At 39.2% G+C, this 13,719-nt stretch overlaps 1 protein-coding gene across 6 annotated transcripts in view; it reads left to right on the top strand.

The window, feature by feature from the left end:
- Window positions 1-13,719, top strand: part of DPP6 (dipeptidyl peptidase like 6) — a 575,931-nt gene that overhangs the window by 322,219 nt on the left and 239,993 nt on the right. The window lies entirely within an intron of this gene.

Raw genomic sequence — 13,719 nt, 5'->3', positions numbered from 1 at the left:
TATGAAGATTGACAATGCTTTGACTACAGTAGTTTATATTACTGCTGAACTGCTGCTGAGCTTGAAATTGGAGAGATAATAAGCCTTCATCTGAAGCAATTAGTCTGCAGTTTTTGACTCCATTACCTTCGCTTATGTCTGTAGCCGAATAGTTACATGCAGATATTTAAGGCTTAGTCATAGTATATTATTGTCAAAAGTGAAATCACAACTTAGACATTAATTTATTGTTAATTTAGCTTGTCAGAGATAACATAATAAACATGTAATTGACTGCGGGTGAATGTATACAGTAGCATATTATGTCGAATGCATTTTGGGTCTTTAATTTAGCTTAATCACACACTGTGACCAACCTCTCAACTCTTTTTGTGTAGGGTTTAAAGGGGTCTGATACTTAATCTTAATGTGGTTGTAGGAATTAATGAATGGTACATTAAGTTGTAACCATCCTTAAGTATGCTGACAGCCTTACACTTTTATCTTTCTGTTTTCATGGCCAGGAGCAAACAGGTTCTTTTCAAATGCATATGCAGCATTTTGTGACTGCTGGTAGAGGGAAACTCAAGGATGGACATGGAAAACATATTGCAACTTAGCCCATATTAAAATGAGAGAGAGATGAGACACGAAGTCATGGGGGTTTAATTGTACAAAACAGTCGATGTCAAAGCAGATGATACAGCTTGAAGGACATAGTAAGCAAAAACTTCAGTCTTTTTATTATTCTGAGACTCTGTGGTACTAGATAAAAAGGAGGAATTGCTCAAGGTGGGGAAGGATAATGAAACTTTTTTTTTTTTTTTTTTTTATTACCTAAATTTCACATTCTGTCGATGCCATTGAACTGAGTATAATAAGCATTGAATAGTGTTCGTAGCAGGGAATTTGTATCTAAACTTTGTTTCTTCTTCTTAAGAAACCCTGGCACTTCACAGTTTAGTAGAATCTAATAATACTAGCAGCCTTCTTTTTTATAATTTTCATGTCCCAATATCTTTGATGTAAAAGTTAATTTACAAATGTTGCTGAGAATGCTGATCCATTGAATCTAAGGAGTATTTGAGATTAATCTTTGTGAGCTTAATCATTGGAGGCTTCAGCTGCATTAAATTGAATTCTTTTCCATGGTCTTTTCCTCATAAGGTATAATACATGGTTTTACATGGATTATATGGATGCTTGACTTTGCTGTTGCAAGTTATGCTATAATTAGTTTTATTCCAACGAACCAAGCTAAACCAGCCAGATAAAAACAGAGCAGTTGTGAATGTATGGGACAGCAAAATCTGAGGAGAAATTGATTAAAACAGCCCTGGAAAGTACTTAGCACATAAGGTTTGTCCATTAGTAAAATGTACATTGATTATGAAATGTTTTGACTTTCCTTGCTGAAGGCTTTTCAGTTCTCTCTTGTTGAAATAGGTGTATCTTGGTAGGACTAGCTGACTTCAGTTACTACTCATCTACTTGAGAAGTATTACCTTCCTACCCATAACATCTTTAAGGTTGATAGTAAGTAAGTAGATGATGTCTTCATTTGGTTTTGTTCCTTGTTTACAACCTGGGCTTTCCATTCCCTTTCTGGGAAATTAGGAGACTGTATTATTATCTACTAGGCATCTTTTGCTCAAATGTGTTGAGGAATTCAGTGTTGATACTGAGCTGCATGTTGACAGATTATCCCTGTATAAAACAGAGAATGTTAAGGAACGCTGGAAAGTGCATGTATCTGAAATATGATAAAGAGACCTTTGGAGCAAGTGGTCAAATTGAAAATAAAACTATTGACTTCATCAAGCCTTGGGCTGGCCCCTATACTATCTTTCACTGGTCTGAAAACCCTTATGTAGAAAATTGAGGCTTTAAATCCACAAGAGCAACAAACTTGTAATGTAACAGTTTTATGCCATTCTGTTTTCATGTGGCTTTTATGATAGAAAAAGCTGATATTATAAGTGGGTCTTCTCTGTACGGTTCTGTCATGATGGATAGAAATGCTTCCTTCAGAAGTCAGATTTCTCTTTGGTCCTCAGATCTGTGAACTCTGATGGAGCTCTGTCTGAGAACGGACTTCAGGATTAGGACCATAATATACATCAGGGCATGTTTACATGCTGGAATAAGGTTGTAGGCCTGGTTTCCTTATCACTTGTTTCAGAAGATTTCTTTTGGCACCCGTTGGCTCCCATCCTCTTGTTTGTGAGGAAATAATGTTCAAGGTGGTCTTCTCCTGACCTTGAGGTGGGAGGTGACTAGAATGCACTTGGGGACCAAATAGGTCCACTGCCAAACCTCCATACCAGAGAGTGTTCTTCCTATAAATTCCTGTAGGATCCCATAAATTCCTCTAAGTTCCTATAAATTTTAGAACTTCTTCAGTCAGTTATAATGCTCTTAGCATCTGGGTGGGTCAGTAAATAAATTGTCATCCTGTATGTCATGCCAGAAGGGAGCAATTTTTTTTGCTTTTCAGCATCTTCGTGTGAATTCCAGAAAGACTACAGTGATCAATAGCACATAGCCACTGTCACAGGCTAAGCCCGGACTTTAAGTCTTCAGTGTTCGCCCTGCTGTAAATTAGAGCTGTTTGAAACTATGATGCATAGGGGGTTTTCTGTAAAATGCACTTCATTCATGCAGGGATATTCCCAATAAATCATCTAACTCAAATTATTTTGGAGAGACCTTTCAAATCTCCATGTTGAACATATTTGGACCATAAACCTAGTTTTACTTAAGAATTTATATGCATTTACATTACAAAAAAGAAAACCAAAAAAGGCTGAAATCGAGATTTGATGGGATGGAGAATTATCAAACAAAAAAATTATCATTGTTCTAAAAATTGTTTCTGCTGCCAAAATATGTGATAAACTTCTAGTTTTATTCCTGAAGGTTTAGAATATCTGAAAACTGAACTTTTTGTCCCAATTTGAGATACAACTGCAGTAAATTACACCCCCCAAATAATATCAGAAAACGTCCCCATCTTGCTCTAGGAAGGAAAAGAGGGCTTGACTGGTTGCTACTTCTGTAATAAAACATTCTGGAAATTCTGTTATATGTACACGAAGATATGAAGTAATTGAGCTCAACAGGCCATGTAAAATACACACGAGAAATAACGTATGTACTTGGGGCTAAAAATATAAGCCTAAATGAATCCTAGTGGGATGCTCAGTGCTCATGCTACTTCTAGTCCTCTCACTGAAACTAGAGCTTATTTCTCTTTGCTTTTGTTTCCCAAATAGCTGCTTTGTCATTTTTCGTTGACCTCTATGAAAAAGTTTGAGCAAGAATCAATTCTTTCTTCAGCTAGTTGCTGCGGCACAGTCTACTGTAACACACGGATTGTGCATAATCCTGCAGAGAAGAAGAATGGATGTGTCAGAGGTTTGGGGAAGCAGTTAAGGAGAGATTATAACAAAGCTACAAGTGTGCTTTTTCGCTGGGGAGTCACTGTGTAGGGAGAGAGTGATACACATTTTTCAACCCATGTTCCAGACTATGTTTCATTCTATTCTATCCAGGCTCTTACATTTTTGGTCACAAATGCCTGTGGGTTGCAAGAAACACAGCCTCCAATATCCACTGAACCTATGTTTTGTCTTTCCTTGGCCCATTTCTTGAGTAAATGCTTTGTGTCAGTCAAAGAGAAACTGGTTTTGTGAGGAAAAAGGAATTAACTTGTTGCAAGCTATTCACCAAATACTGTTTGTACTTTTACGTGTGGGTGGCTGCTCGTCAGGTGTAATGCATAACTTTTATTTATTTTTATTGCTGAAACTGCTGATAAAACAAGAGATGACAGTTGCTGTAAGGAGACTGAATTTAGGTGACACTCGGATGTTTATAGTTCATTACTTTTCATTGTCTTGACAGTTTCCATAGAGTTTCTTTCCATCATATAAGTCTTCAATTACCAAATGAAGATTAGTCCATGGCCCCAAGCCAAAAAAAATGTTGAACAGCATTTTTCATATTATTCATCAACATGGATAATAAAACTAACTCAAATATAGATCAACTTCAGTTAAGGGATTCTTCATGACTAGTTGTGTTGACAGTGTGCAAAACTGAAGTCCTAAGTCTGTCTGAAGAAGGTGTAGCATTCACTTAGCCATTTGTGCTAATTGTCTGTGCAAATATTAACTATCACTACACTTTCCTTTTGCTTTCATACCCTGGGAGGGAGAAGAGGATACACAAAAAAACGTATTAAGCCAGACTATTAGCTTAAGCAAACAGACCAATAAAATCATTGACTTCTGCTTTGAGAAATTCCAGTGAGCAAGAGAATCACAGAATCACAGAGTTTGGTTGGAAGGGACCTTAAAGTTCATCTGGTTCCACCCCCCTGCCATGGGCAGGGACACCTTCCACTAGACCAGGTTGCCCAAAGCCCCATCCAGCCTGGCCTTGAACACTGCCAGGGATGGGGCAGCCACAACCTCTTCCAGTGCCTCACCAGCCCCACAGTGAAGAACTTCTTCCTTACATCTAACCTATATCTACCCTCTTTCAGTTTAAAACTGTTACCCCTTGTCCTATCACTACATGCCCTGATAAATAGTCCTTCCCCATCTTTCCTGTAGGCCCCCTTTAGGTACTGGAAGGCTGCTATAAGGTCTCCCCAGAGCCTTCTCTTCTCTGGGCGAAACAACCTCAACTCTCTCAGCCTGTCTTCATAGGGGAGGTGCTCCAGAGTTAGGAGCTTTCTTAAAAAAAAAAGAGAGAGAAATAAAGAAAGAGATTCCACCTGTGACTCTTGCCTGCAGGAATTATGGAGTTAAGGGTAGAAAGATTTTTGCAGAAGTAGCTGCTGCTGTTGCTAGACTCTCTGATTCCCTCCTCCCCACCTGGGAGGTGGTTTGTAAAGGGGTTGGGAAGAGAAAGGCAGTCGCTTCCCGCAGCCTGGCTGTGGCATTTGTCCTCCCGGTGCCTCGGTTGGAGCACTCTCTGACACCACAGCAGAGGCAGATGGCTGAGGGTGGCACTGAAGGCTCCCATCCATTTTTAGCAGCAGATTTCAGTGCCTGCTAGCCATTTACTCTTTTTGTCAGTTGGGCAATGCTTCAAACTTTGGCCATATAATCAGCTTTTAAAAAGCTGGGGTAGCTCCTGAATTTTTTTAGAGCATTTGGAACAAATATCCTCCTTAGTTTTGTCTCGGTAATGCCACTGAAAGATGCGATCCTCTTTGTTGTGAAATGCACTCTGCATGCATGAAACACAGCTATAACTACTGAACAAGCTGCAGGGTCTTATTTGGATTTGGCAGGAGATGACTGGTTAACACAAAAAGCCAGGAAGAAAATCAAATAGTTGTGGGAGATGTTGAAAGTAACAGATGAGAAGAGGTTGCTTGCAGAATTTTGATTCTACACCATAAATTATTGCTGGAAAATTGAAGTGCTGCCTGCTTTTCAGTGATATTAGAGAGCTGGAAATAATGCATATTTTGGCCAGGCAGTCATCTACTGTCTTTTATTGACAGGCAAGTAAAACCTGAATGGGGAAAAAGACTAATTAATCATTACTTTATGTAACCTTTACCAGCATGATACAGTTTTGACATTTGAGTCCTAGTGTGCAGTGTTAATTTAAATTAAGTCTGGGTTTTTTTGCTGTAAGATCCAGGAATAAAACACATGGAAATATTTGGGGGTGTTTTAGGGGAGCCTGATAGAGTTAGGTGTCCAAGTCCAGCCAAAAATTACAGTCTCAAATGTTTTAGCTTTCTGTATACCACATAGTTGGTAAATAATGCCCAGGGGGAAAATTGTTGAGTCATGATAAATTGTTGAGCATCCAAAAGCTATTGTTGGTCTCACTGGGGACCACTGAAAGCTCAGTGCTCTTGAAAATCCAGCCAATTATGTAGGTGCTTATGCACGGGCTTTGAAGGCTCACTTTTCTTACGAATTAAAAAGGATGGGTTTTTAAAAGCTTTCTGTTGTTACTGGCCATTTATTTTTCCCTCTGTTTTCTTTTGAAAACACCTGAAAAGGTAGCACACTTGAAACAAACGCATGTGAACTGCTGTGTAGTCAAATTAGGGCATTTAATTCTGGGAAAGCGAGGGTGGTCTGTTGGACAGTATTAAGAAAGAAAAGGTAGCAGTTTCTCAGATTTTAGGGCATTAGATAATCCTGTTGAGTTTTGTCTTTTTCTTTGCATCCAAGACATAATAATGGAACTGAATTCTATTTTAGTGATAGAATATAGTTTGTTTTCTTTTTTAATTGGAATGTGACAGACTCTGAAAGACCTCAGGACAGAAGATGCTCTAAAATAACTATTTATACTATTAATGATAATGAACTGTAATTATAGGGTTATATTCTTTAAATATAGCCTCCTCACAGAAAGGTGTGTGTTGCTAAAATGGCACTTTCCACATGTAATAATAATACCTAACGTGTTCTTCATGCTTTATGTCTTGAAATTGCTTTTAAAAATATTCTTTCTGACATCTCAGTGATGTAGGTAAACTGTATTACCCACACATGGCAGAAAGGGAAGCTTAATATGAGAATGAAGTGACTTGCCCAGGGCTAAATTGCTCCTGCGTTTCCTGCGAACCCATGCAATGCAATGTTGTTCGGTGCTGTGGGGACTATCATTTTGGGTCAGCACTGGCTTCAGGCAGTTTGGTGCAAGGTGTAGACGTGTCCTACATTGCTTAAGCATTTTGAAAATGTTAACAATGATTTATTCATTCATTCATTCAATTACTCAGGTTTTGGTTCTTTTAAATAAGATCAGACACCCTTGGGTCTTTGGATCTTTATGGGTACCGCAGGAGATTTGACGGCCATTTAAAGAAACTCCTCCTAAACCAGACTCTAGCAAGTAACTGTGGATATTAACACGCCATCAGAACTTGTGCACACTATGATTACATATGGTCATGCATACACGCACAGATAAGCAGACAAATTCCCACTATGAAAATCATCAAATGAATCCTTGTGCCTGCCAGCACCCATTGAACTCTGAACCTGAGAGCAAGAAATCACTGCCTTAAGGCCAAGATATTTCCAGAAAGGTGTTGGGCAGTATTGCTCCTCTTTGAGAGGCAGCATTTTCTAGCTTCCATGGGATTTCTACTGGCCTAAGTAATAACTGACTTGGGAAAGAAAAAGCAGACAAGTACACCACTTTCAAAAAATGTCTCATCTCTAGAGTAAAGAATAGTGCCTTTCCCCTGCAGATGGTTTTAAATTTGAAGTGGTTTGTTGTTTGTTCCTGAAGGAAGAAGAATTTCGTGCTATCTGCTGGTTTGTGTCAAAAAAAACCCAAGCTTTGGATTTTGCTTTGCAGTGAACGGAGAAAATGAGCCCCAGGACTGCTTATTGGATGCACTGATATAACCTCCTCCCATATCTGAGTGCCTGACAACTGTTAATGAATTTAACCTCAGCTGCAGGGATGCTGGCATAGCTTATGAAGCCTGAACAGACCATTTTGGTTACCTGCTTAGTCTTCCTGACTATCACAGGCTGCACACTTACCTTTAATTCCTGCTTCTCCTTTCACAAAGAGAGGATAGAGACACAAAGAGGTGAGCCAGCTCTGTCTCAGACCCGGCACTTAACCCTTGCCTCCCAAGTTTTCAATGCTTTCACCACCAAACTAGCCTTTCTTCTAGAAAATTCAGTATCTCCTGTCCTCACCCGGCAGTGACAGGAATATTTTATAATCTGCAAATGTGTTTGCTTCCCTTGAGGGGCAGAATATATGTCATTCCTTAGTGGGCAAAAAGGAATGGCATGAGGGACATGTGAACAGTGCTGCTTTTAGCTGTCCTAGTGGACAGATAGTTCTGTGGCCATGGGTCACTGGCCTGGGAAAAAGAAATACGATGAGGTTTTCAGGAAAATCCCTGAAATTTCTCTTTCTGGTTTTCATAGCATGGCAAAGCAACTGCTTGTTCAGTAAGCTACAACTAATGAGGACAAGGAGGGCCTAGAGAAAGTGTGGAGGCTGGAGGAAAAGGAGCCTTCCCTTGAAAATAGGTGGAGTAGTGTGCTAAAAATATCTATGTGGGGAAGAGGAAAAATCACTAGTAAAATAAATCACCATCACCCACTGTTTCTTGTTCTTTCTGGCAATGCTGCATCTGAAACTATAGCCAGTTTCTGTCCTGAAATACTCCAAGTGGGCTCTCCCCTTCCCTGTGGCTCTAGCAGTGTTAGTGGCATAGAGCTGGCAGGACAGTCCTGCATTTTGCAAAGACAAGGATTCTGGCACTTGGTTGACTGCAATAAATGCTGTTTTCAAGAAATATTTTCCAATTAAGTAAGATAGCCCTTTGCCTCTAATGATTTCAAATGACTCTCCTTCCTTGGCTCAATAGTTCAATTTTAAATGTATCTATAATACATATGCTTTTGGTTATTGACTAATTTTTACTCCTTTGTAAAGGTTCATAATGTGGAAAACTACCCAAAATATTCCTTTTCTTTTCATTACATCCATGTATTATCATGCAATCCATACAAATATGCACACGTAAATGGACATATCCACCCACCCAAAGAAACAACCAACTAAGACTTGAGCCAAATGTTAGGAAGCTCAAAAAAAGCCCAAAGGTCTAATTTAAGGGCTTTCAGAAAAGCAGTCTTTGATATTAAGGGTGATTTTTGGAGTGTAATACTGATGAGTTTACCATCTAGGACTTCGTCTTCAGTTGTTGAAGGTATCAGGCGGGATGTAGGGACCAAGAAAGATGAGCTGGTGGCTGAGGAGGTTAAATGCTACTGCGGGGCCCCTCACACCCTTGTGCCGTAGTTTCTATGTGATCCTGAGTGATAATCTTAGCCAAAGTTTTCACAGGTTTCATAGTTCCCATTTGTCCCATTTTTTTTCCCAATGCTTAGCTAGATGTAGTTGCTCAGTAAAACCCTGGATTCTAAACCAATTTTTTTTTTTCCTGACTTTCAGAAGTGCTAGACATTTCTAGCTACAACTGAACTAGATAGGAGCTATACTTAACTATATAAAGTTATGATAATTACTCTGAAAAAAATCTGATCTCAGGCGTCTGAAATTGAACACCCTAAATTAGCAAAATGTTTGACCTTAATCATTGTCTGACTCAGCTCCCCATCTGTGCAATGGGATAATATCTTCTCTTCACCACGTAGAGGTGCTGTGGAAAGAAAGTGATGAATATTTGAAACACTCGCATATTGTAGTGATGAGCTCCATAGAAACCGCTATGAGAAAATTGATAACTCTGCCTTTAAAGCAGGTTGGGATTGTGTGCTGCAAATAAGGCCACAGACAGAACAGTGAGGATCAAATGAAATATTGAAGCGGTCTCATTACGTGTGAGCACCAGCCACTTGGTGCAACATCTGAGGCAGTTGAAAGTGTGTAGGATATGTAATTAGACTGTAGCACAATACATACACGCAAGGGGCTGAATTACAGCTTGTGGACCTTAAGGCTTAAATCTGACATTTCCCAACTTACTGCCTGTGTGTGGACCTTAACCTTAAGGTAGATTTTGTCTGTTACTGTTGAATAGAGGTGAGATTTTCAAAAGCACTTGGCTCTGTCCTGTCTCTGTTGCCAGTAAAGGTAACAGAACCTTATGGATGACCTTAGTGGGAGCAGAGTTAGGCCAGCGTTGAGTACTTTCAAGTCACAAACTGTGACTTATGTTGCAAATTGTCTGAAAAATACACTGGGAAAAAAATGCAGTACTTAATGCTTGAACTCAGTGAAGCTCTTGTCATTCCTAAGGGCTGTTAGCTTTCTCTATTAAGAACAACCTTGTATGTGAGATGCTAAAATTAGGTGTTGGCAGTGTTTATTGTTATTTGCTAGTGCATAACATGAGTATGCACAATTTCTCTTATTAACCTTGAATGCAGAATTTCATTGACCTGATTCTGAACATCAGAAACCTTGAGGTAACCTACAGAGGTTTTTATCAGGCATGTACCAAGTGGTATTTATATGACCCAGAGTCAAGTTGTAGTATTTATATTATGGCAAGCATCAGAGATCAAAACCCTATTGTGTCAGGTTCTTATCATACACTGCCATGAGGATCCGGCCGTATAAATTGACAAATGGAGTTTTCTTATTCCTGATCTATACTCAGAGGAGGCAGAATCTGGCCTGCAGGGAGCGGAACTTGCTTTACACTCAGTGAAGAAGAGGAGAGACTTCCTCAAAGTCAAGCACAAAATCTTTAGCAGAGTCACTAACAGAACCCAGAGCCGTTGGGTCAGAACTGTAATTTTAGCAGCATTAATTCATTTCTCTTCTCCTTTGCAGATACAGTCTTCCAGCCTGCATGCTGAGATTTTGGTGTTGGGTTTTTTCCTCCACCCTTTTAAGACTTTTTCTACCCCTTTTACATGTGCAATGTCTTATGTTAGTTACAAATAATTGTTTTCCTCCGCAAAGAGAAATTTTTTCATCAGAGCTTTACTCGTGGCACCTACCGTGTCTCTTCTGGACTTTAGAAATCAGAGTGTACTGAAGTCAATGCTACAGTGCATTCCTCCCACCCCCAGCACAATTTTCTACTGTACCCTTGGCATAGACTCCCTCATCCTGCACATTTTCTTAGTGGTAAAGAAGAAACATTTTAACTGCTACAATTTATGAGACCTCACAGGGAAAACATTATTTCTTCAGAAGCTGCGGAAGCAAACAGAAGTATTCCTCACAGTGAGACTTCAAGTGAGCTAGCAATTGAATTGAAATACCTGTCTTAACTCCAGGAAGCTGTCCACTTTCACAAACTAAGAGAGGGCTTGGGAAAACATCTGTCAGCTCTCTCCCCCATGGAAGCGCACTGGTCTAGCACACTCTCTTTTTTCCATTGTTTCATGGGTTCCACCTGCCATAGTGAGTTGTGATATCAAATAGCAATAATAATCTTTCAGCAGCACAGATACGTCCAAGTACAAACTGAGATGCACATTATGGAAGAATGTTTCTTTACCATGCTGGACAGAGTCTATCATGATGGATTCTGTTTCAGAGATGACCACATCTAGAATTGGCTAGACTAGACGAAGACACTATAATTTCTGGGAAATCATTGTCTAATTTTTTGTCTAATTTTTCTAATTCACTTGGCTTTCCAGTACCCTTTATTCTCTCTTAACCACCGAATCTAACTCCTATTTTTAATTTATCATGTATTTATTCATATTGCAATAATATCTAGTAGCTCTGGTCTTTATTATGGTCTCTATTTTCAAAGAAATGAAGATCTGAGTGTAAAACAAGAGATCACGATGATGAGTGCAAACAGTGAAACAGAAAGACGTAGGAAGACAATAGAAAGGCCGCTTTCTTCCTAGGATTTGATAAGGATCCAAAAGTACAGGGTTATACACCGAGCACATTATAATACCTAGGATCAATGAATAGAAATGAATAACGTGCTTATCCCAAAAGAGTGTGACTTTTTGAAAATCAGTGTTTTCTTCATCAGGACTCTGAAAGGGAGGACAAGTGCACTTGCAGGTGGAATCTCCTCTCCCGTTGTTGTATTCAGGAGGGAAGTTCAACCTGCAGCTCAACAAGCCCAGCTGGATGGTGGCACAAAAGAGAGACTTCATTGCTTATTGCCTGCAGTGGTTCTGGCGACACAATTCAGAGGGGAATTTGAACAAAGTGATTTCATTATTCTTTCTCTCATAGTATCTCATCTCTTTCTCTTTTATGAGTTCTGAGCTGTCTGTTTTAAATTTGTTTTAAATCACATTTCTGTACTGTTTCATTTTTTTAGTGTGGTTATTATTGCCAAAAAAATTTCCTAACAACCCTAATGAGATAGTAGTAGTCCATAAGATGACGAGATTTTAAGTGTTAGGTATAAATTAGACTTAGGACTAACAAGGTTTCGTTCTCTTACACAACAGGACTGTATCACTAAATCTAATGTTATGTGTTAAATGTGTTCCTAAGAGCAGTGGGGTTTTCACATGGTGTGCTCACGTGTGGTCACTCACGTAAGGGCATCTGTAAGAGATGAGTCAACTTCTGGAAGTCTTTGTTATTTTATAGCTTGAAATCTCACTTCTGTGTCTACCACACTTCAAGATTTATTCTTACAGGGAGTAAGATTATATTGCCAAAAGACTGAGACCACGGAAAAAAAAAATCAGTTCCTTGCTCCAACTTAGCCAATTTAGCAAGAGAGAGTAAAAACTTTGATCCCAGTAAATTTCTGTAAGATAAAGAAAACATATGAAAATGAGATTTCACCAGAAATTGAATTATGGTGTGCACTACAAAGCTCCATTTAATAGTGAAGTTAATGACTAATGTATTTTCATATTCCATTTCCTCCGAGACTTCAGCTGTTTTTCTAGAGCTGGATGGAGAAGCTATTCCTCAGCTGAATAGGAACAGCATTCATCATTACTGTGGCAGGACGACTCTTGGGAGAAGTTTGTAGGAAATAACTTTAGTCCGCTGCTTAGAAGGTTTCTGCAGCTCTTGAGGTGTTCCATTTCTGCAGGTCAGTCCATTGAAGCACCTGGACCATTCCACTCTGCAGAGTACCTGTTCGTCTGCATAAGCCATCGCAAATGCATCCATCATTGGGATTCTTTTGTTAAAGTGAACAAGATACAGTCTGCCATATCTATAGACATTGGTGTAAATACTCCAGCTACAACCTTCTCCAAATCATAACAGAAAACACTTACAACCAAACCATTCAAACAAACAAACCCAATTTTTAATTCTGGGAACTGGGTTTACTCTTTATAAATAGAAAGAGAATGTAATGTAACCAGTGACTGCACAGCAGGCTTCCTGAAATGCTAGGATTATTTAAAAAGTACCTACAAGGCAAGTGATATTTGGAGGCACTACACTCTACTACTTGAAACACTGTTATCCTTTTAGTTATATTGATTTCTTTTGTGACTCTTGGTTGCTTTCCCAGGAACTTACAATGCTTGCTAAAAGCTTGTGTTATTTATCTTCTATGAACTCTTGCAGATCTATGATATTTCAGCAAATTTCTATTTCTTAGCAATCTGTTCTAGATGACATATTTTTTCCAGAATTTACCCACAGCCTGGATTGTTTTTCATCTGATACCCAAATTATTCAAAGGCGCGATGTCTGAGAATTACTGTGAGCAATAAAAAAAGAAGGATTCTGGAATTCCTGGGTGCAAAGCTAGTTGAAATCAGGATTTTTTAGTATGTCTCTGAACCTTCTTTCAGCACAGCTCTGATTTAACGTTATTTCATGCTTTCATCCCTCCTTGCTCCTCTCTTGAGCTCAAGATGCCAGCCATATCAATGTGCGAAAATGTCTGCAATCTACTTACAAATGTCTCCTAGCAAAGATTTCTGGGCTCAGTTTTGCTTGAAGTATGCCGGAATTATAGTAGCTCCTCAATAAGTCTTAAATTACACATTTACTATTACTGCATCTACTACCGTCTGGTCTGCTGGTAACTACATTGCCTTCGCGTGGTTTCTTCCTGACACATCCCTTTGATGGTGAATTTGGGTGAGACATCCTCTCTGTGTCTTCTGGGGCAGTGTCTGCTCCTGCGAAAAAGGAAATAAACTGTTGGTGTCTGCAATTTGCAAGTCTGCAGTTATTGCGCATACTTCTGTTGGCAAATGTGCAGGAATGATCGCCTTGGAAGCATTTTCTCTTGTGTACACATTATGAGCATTTCCCTGTGTAGTTCTAAGAAAATACTTC

This window comes from Accipiter gentilis, chromosome 4, assembly GCF_929443795.1.
Source record: "Accipiter gentilis chromosome 4, bAccGen1.1, whole genome shotgun sequence".
In the NCBI taxonomy this organism is placed as follows: domain Eukaryota; kingdom Metazoa; phylum Chordata; class Aves; order Accipitriformes; family Accipitridae; genus Astur; species Astur gentilis.
This window is presented reverse-complemented; position numbering and strand designations above follow the sequence as displayed.